We start from the raw sequence: 7,350 nt of genomic DNA, 5'->3' as shown, positions 1-7,350 counted from the left end.
CTGGGACAGAGATACAGGCTACAGCAGTGTGTGGATTAAAGGCTGACTGGGTCTGAGGGGACTAAAGAGAAGCTCCTCTCCAAGCCCCATCAGACAGCTACAGCAAGGGGCAGTACTCCAGCCTGGAGCTGGACTTGGGCAGCAAGCCTTGTAGGATTCCCAGGGAGGGACAGGGAACACTGGAGCACAACTGCCTGCAAGCAGACACAGTGAACTGATCCTGACATCTACACCCCAGAGAGCTATCCTGTACTCATTCCCCCATATCACCCTTGTCTACACAGGACATAGGACAGCCAGAGCAGCTCTTCTGACTGCTTGCGCTTCAGACTACATGAGATCAGCACAGAGGCACAGAAGCTTCAGGTCTTTCATCTCCTCCCTGTGGAAAAAAAAAGAATCAAAGAGGACTGCAGTGCTATGAATCAAACCACTGAGGGACCCAAAGTGACAAAGGGCTACAAGTCAGGTAATAAGAAATATATATAGATAATAAGATATAAGACAATGGTGTTCTATTCAGGAAAGTTTCACCTGTGCCTATGTGTTCTAGGCTCTTCCCCACTTTCTCTTCTATTAGTTTCAATATATCTGAGTTAATGTGAAGGTCTTTGATCCACTTAAGCTTTGTACAAGGATATAAGAATGGGTTAATTTGCAATCTTCTACATGCTGATCTCCAGTTGAACCAGCACCAATTGTTGAAAAGGCTGCTTTTTTTCCATTGAATGACTTTAGCCCTTTTGTCAAAGGTCAAGTGACCATAGGTGTGTGGGTTCATTTCTGGGTCTTCAATTCTATTCTACTGATCTGCCTGCCTGTTCCAATACCATGCAGTTTTTTTTTAATCACTATTTTTCTGTAATACTGCTTGTGTTCTCAAATCAGATATACTCAAACTAATAGAAAAAAAGTGAGGAAGAGTCTTGAACACATGGACACTGGGGAAAATTTCCTGAACAAAACACTAATGGCTTATGCTTTAAGATCAAGGATTGACAAATGGGACCCAAAATACTGCAAAAGTTCTGTAAGACAAAGGACACTGTCATTAGGACAAAACAGCAATCAACAGATTGGGAAAAGATCTTTACCAATACTACATCTGATAGAGGGCTTATATCCAAAATATAAAAAGAACTCAGGAAGGTAGACTCCAGAGAGCCAAATAGCCCTATTAAAAATGGGATACAGAGCTAAACAAAACATTCTCAGCTGAGGAATATGGAATGGCTGAGAAACACCTAAAGAAATGTTCAACATCCTTAGTCATCAGGGAAATGCAAATGAAAACAACCTTGAGATTCCACCTCACACCAGTCACAATGGATAAGATAACAAAAACTCAGGTGACTGCAGATGCTGGAGATGATGTGGAGAAAGAGGAACACTTCTCCTTTGTTGGTGGGACTGCAAACTGGTACAACCACTCTGGAAATCAGTCTGGAGTTTCCTCAGAAAATTGTACATTCCATTACCTGAAGATCCAGCTATAGCTCTCCTGGGCATGTACCCAACAGATGCTCCAACATATGACAAATACACATGTCCACTACGATCATGATCATAGCAGCCTTATTTAAAATAACCAGAAGCTGGAAATAACCCAGATGCCCTTCAACAGAGGAATGGATTTAAAAATGTGTTACATCTACACAATGGAGTACTACTCAGCTCTCAAAAACAATGACTTCATGAAATTCATAGGTAAATGGAATGAACTAGAAAATATCATCCTGAGTAAGGTAACCCAATCACAGAAAAGCACACACGATATGCATTCATTGATAAGTGGATATTAGCCCAAAAGCTGGAACTACCCAATATGCAATCCACAGACCACAGGAAGCTCAAGAAGAAGGATGACCAAAAGGTGGATGCTCCCACTCCTTCTTAAAAGTGGAAAAAATATCCATAGGAGGGGATAGGGAAGCAAAGTTTAGAGCAGAGACTGAAGGAATGGACATTCAGAGCCTGTCCCACATGTGGCCCAGATATAAAACCACCAAAACTAGGTAAGATAGATTCAGTTCCCATCTCATTTAAACACTTTGTTAACTCCAATTTAGTATTAAAGAAGTAACTTTCAGCTATCAACACAAACACTTTTTTGTTTCCTTTTAGTGGAGGGGGATTTAAATCAATAACGCTATGATTTTTCAAGGCCTTTTCATCCATCTATATTGTTATTTTCCTAATGTCTCCATTTCTGTACTTGTCTCCCTCTCTGTTACCTATAAACTCATGAATTTTCCCATTTTGCTTTCTAATAAATTGTGTCCTATTACTCACCATTACCTTCCTCCCACCTCCATATTTACCTCCTTCCACCCCAACAAGGAACCCTGTCTTTCCATTTCCCTAATGACATCACTGTTACTCTGCTGTATTCCTCTCTTTTGATCCCCACCTCAATGCCATCCTGGCTCGGGTCAAGTTTTGCATTCCTTATTTCTGTAGATAAACAAGCTACCTAATTACATCTAAAGATGTAGATCCTGGAGCCTCCAAAAGACAGAATATGTGACATTAAGAAAAGCTTTATTTTCCACACATTATGACAAACATGAACTTGCTGAAGACAACTACATGGTGATATTGTTTGGAATCAGTAGCCTTCCTCTACTCAAAGGGTAAAAAAGCTGACAAAGAAATTAAAGAAATGTCACCCTTGACAATGGTCACAATTTATATAAAATACTTTGGTGTGACTCAAACCAGCAAGTGAAATATCTATATTACAAGAACTTCAAGGCTCTGAAGAAAGAAATTGAAGAAGATATCAGAATATGGAAAGATCTCAAATGCTCATGGATTGGCAGGATTAATATAGTAAAAAAATGGCCAACTTGCTGAAAGCAATCAACTGAGTCAATGCAGTCACCATCAGAATTCCAACTCAATTATTCTTAGAGTTAGAAAGAGCAATTTATAAATTCATGTGGATCAACAAAAACCCAGGATGGCAAAAACTATTCTCAGACATAAAAGAACTTCTGGAAGAATCATTATACCTCACCTCAAACTGTATTACAGAGCAATCATGATAAAACAAAACTGTATGTTATTAGTTCAGAATCAGACAGTTGATCAATGGAATAGAATTGAGGATGCAGAAATGAACCTACATACCTATAGTCACTTGATTTTTAACAGAGGATCTAAAACCATACAGTGGAAAAAATACACTTTTCAACAAATGGTGCTACTTCAACTGGAGGTCAGCTTGTAGAAGAATGAAAACATATCAATTCTTATAACCTTGTATAAAGATCAAGTAAAAGTGGATCTTGGACCTCCACCCAGATACACTGAAACTAATAGAAAAGAAAGTGGGTAAGAGCCTCAAACACACTGACACTGGGGAAAATTTCCTGAACAAAACACCAATGACTCATGATATCAGATCAAGAATCGACAAATGGGGCTTCATAAAATTGCTAAGCTTCTGTAAGGCAAAGGCCACTGTCAAAAGGACAAAATGGCAATCAACAGATTGGAAAAATATCTTTACCAATCCTATATCGGATACAGGGCTAATATCTAACATATACAAAGAACTCAAAATGTTACACTCCAGAGAATTGATCAACCCTGTTAAAAATGGAGTACAGAGGTTCCCAAACACCTTGGGAGAGAGAGCTTACCGCCCAGACAGGCGGGCACTCCTGAGACTGCAGAGCAGGAGAAACACATCAATACTGCCCACCCCTGCCCACATCCCTGGCCCAAGAGGAAACTGTATAGGGCCTCTGGGAACCGGAAGATAGCGACACTCAAGCGGCAGGTCCCCTGTGGTCCAGACACCACGCTGACCTGAAGGGACCCAGTCAACTGTTCTCTGCACCCAAATCCAATGGGAAGGAGAGCTAAAACTTCAGAGGGGCAGACATGCCTGGGAAGCCAGAAGAGACTACACTCTGCCCACTTTTCTGACTCAAGAGGAAAACACATAACACCATCTGAGACCTCGGTGCACCGGGACCCCTGGAAAAGGCGGCGCAGGCCCTCCTGGTTGCCGCCCTCATAGAGAGCTCAAAAGCAGCCCCCCATGAGCAACTTCAGCATCGGGAACACAGGTAAGACCAACTTTTCTGCTCCAAGCAACCTGAATGGTGGACTCAGGACACAGGCCCACAGGAACAGCTGAAGACAAGTAGACAGGAAAGACTACATGCCCAAAAGCAGAAAACTCTGTTCCCATAACTGACTAAAGGAAAACAGGAAAACAAGTATATGGCACTCCTGACACACAGGCCTATAGGACAGTCTAGCCACTGTCAGAAATAGCAGAACAAGGTAACACCAGAGACAACCTGATCGCGAGAGGGAAGCACAGAAACCCAAGCAATAGAAATCAAGACTAAATGGCATTATCAGAGCCCAATTCTCCCACCAAAGCAAACACTGAATAACCAAACACACCAGAAAAGCAAGAACTAGATTTAAAATCATATTTGATTATGATACTGGAGGACTTCAAGAAAGACAAAAAGAACTCCCTTAGAGAAATGCAGGAAAACATAGATAAACAAGTAGTAGACTATAGAGAGGAATCACAAAGATCCCTGAAAGAATTCCAGGAAAACACAATCAAACAAGTGAAGAAATTATAAAAGGAAATAGAAGCAATAAAGAAAGCACAAAGGGAAACAACCCTGGATATAGAAAAACCAAAGGAAGAGACAAGGAGCCATAGACACAAGCATCACCAACGAAATACAAGAGATAGAAGAGAAAATCTCAGGAGCAGAATATTCCATAGAAAACATCAACACAACTGTCAAAGATAATGTAAAACAGAAAAAGCTACTGGTCCAAAACATACAGGAAATCAAGGATTCAATGAGAAGATCAAACCTAAGGATAATAGGTATAGAAGAGAGTGAATACTCCCACTGTCCTTCCTTATCTTTTTTGATGACTTTTGGTTGAAAATCGATTTTATTCGATATTAGAATTGCTACTCCAGTTTGCTTCTTCAGACCATTTGCTTGGAAAGTTGTTTTCCAGTAAATATCTTCAACAAAATCATAGAAGAAAGCTTCCCTAACCGAAAGAAAGTGATGCCCATAAAAATACTGGAAGCCTACAGAACTCCAAATAGGTTGGACCAAAAAAGAAACTCCTCCTGTCAAATAATAGTCAAACACCAATTGCATAAAACAGAAAGAATATTAAAAGCAGTAAGGAAAAAGGTCAAGTAACATATGAAGGCAGAATCACACCAGACCTTTCGCCAGAGACTATGAAAGGCAGAAGATCCTGGACAGATGTCAGACAGACCCTAAGAGAACACAAATCCCAGCCCAGGTTACTGAATCCAGCAAAACTCTTAATTAACATAGATGGAGAAACCGAGATATTCCATGACAAAACCAAACTTACACCATATCTTTCTACAAATCAAGCTCTACAAAGGATAATAAATGGTAAAGCCCAACAAAAGGAGGCAAGCTACACCCTAGAAAAAGAAAGAAACTAATCATCTAGGCAACTAAACAAAGAGATACAAAGCACACAAACGGGGTTGGGGATTTAGCTCAGTGGTAGAGCACTTGCCTAGGAAGCGCAAGGCCCTGGGTTCGGTCCCCAGCTCTGAAAAAAAGAACCAAAAAAAAAAAAAAGCACACAAATATAATCTCACATACAAACATGAATATAACAGGAAGCAAAAAATCACTATTCCTTAATATCTCTAAACATCAATGGTATCAACTCCCCAATAAAAAGATGTAGATTAACAAACTGGATAGGCAACGAGGACCCTGCATTCAGCTGCCTACAGGAAACATACCTCAGAGACAAAGACAAACACTACCTCAGAGTGAAAGGCTGTAAAACAACTTTCCAAGCAAATGGTCTGAAGAAGCAAACTGGAGTAGCCATTCTAATATCGAATAAAATCGATTTTCAACCAAAAGTCATCAAAAAAGATAAGGAAGGACAGTTCATATTTATCAAAGGAAAAATCCACCAAGATGAACTCTCAATCCTAAATATCCGTGCTCCGAATACAAGGGCACCTACTTACATAAAAGAAACCTTACTAAAGCTCAAATCACACATTGCACCTCACACAATAATAGAAGGAGATATCGACACCCCACTCTCATCAGTGGACAGATCATGGAAACAGAAATTACACAGAGACATAAACAGAACAAGAAAAATCATGAATCAAATGGACTTAACAGATATTTATAGAACATTCTATCCTAAAACAAAAGGATATACCTTCTTCTCACCACCTCATGGTACTTTCTCCAAAACTGACCATATAATTGGTTAAAAAACAGGCCTCAATAGATACAGAAAGATAGAAATAATCCCATGCATGCTATCAGACCACCACGGGCTAAAGCTGGTCTTCAATAATAATAAGGGAAGAATGCCCACATATACATGGATGTTGAACAATGCTCTACTCAACGATAATCTGGTAAAGGAAGAAATAAAGAAAGAAATTAAAGATTTCGTAGAATTTAATGAAAGTGAAGGTAAAACATGCCCAAACTTATGGGACACAATGAAAGCTGTGCTAAGAGGAAAACTCATAGCTCTTAGTGCCTGCAGAAAGAAACAGGAGAGAGCATATATCAGCAGCTGGACAGCAAACCTAAAAGCTCTAGAACAAAAAGAAGGAAATACACCCAGGAGGAGTAGAAGGCAGGATATAATCAATCTCAGAGTTGAAATCAACCAAGTACAAACAAAAAGGACCATTCAAAGAATCAACAGAACCAAAAGTTGGTTCTTTAAGAAAGTCAACAAGATAGATAAACCCTTAGCCAGATGAACGAGAGGACACAGACAGTCTGTCCAAATTAACAGAATCAAAAATGAATAGGGAAACATAACTACAGAATCAGAGGAAATTCAAAAAAATCATCAGATCCTCCTACAAAAACCTATATTCAACAAAACTAGAAAATCTGCAGGAAATGGACAATTTCCTAGACAGAGACCAGGTACCGAAGTTAAATTAGAAACAGATAAACCATTTAAACAACCCCATAACTCCTAAAGAAATAGAAGCAGTCATTAAAGATCTCCCAACCAAACAGAGCCCAGGTCCAGACAGGGTCAGTGCAGAATTCTATCAGACCATCATAAAAGACCTTATACCAGTACTATCCAAACTATTCCACAAAATTGAAACAGATGGAGGGCTACTGAATTACTTCTATGAAGCCACAATTACTCTTATACGTAAACCACACAAAGACCCAACAAACAAAGAAAACTTCAGACCAATTTCCCTTATGAATATCAATGCAAAAATACTCAATAAAATTCTGGCAAACCGAATCCAAGAGCACATCAAAACAATCATCGACCATGATCAAG

The sequence above is a fragment of the Rattus norvegicus genome, chromosome 4, assembly GCF_036323735.1.
Source record: "Rattus norvegicus strain BN/NHsdMcwi chromosome 4, GRCr8, whole genome shotgun sequence".
Lineage (NCBI taxonomy): Eukaryota > Metazoa > Chordata > Mammalia > Rodentia > Muridae > Rattus > Rattus norvegicus.
The sequence above is the reverse complement of the archived record's forward strand: the minus strand, read 5'-3'. Positions refer to the sequence as shown.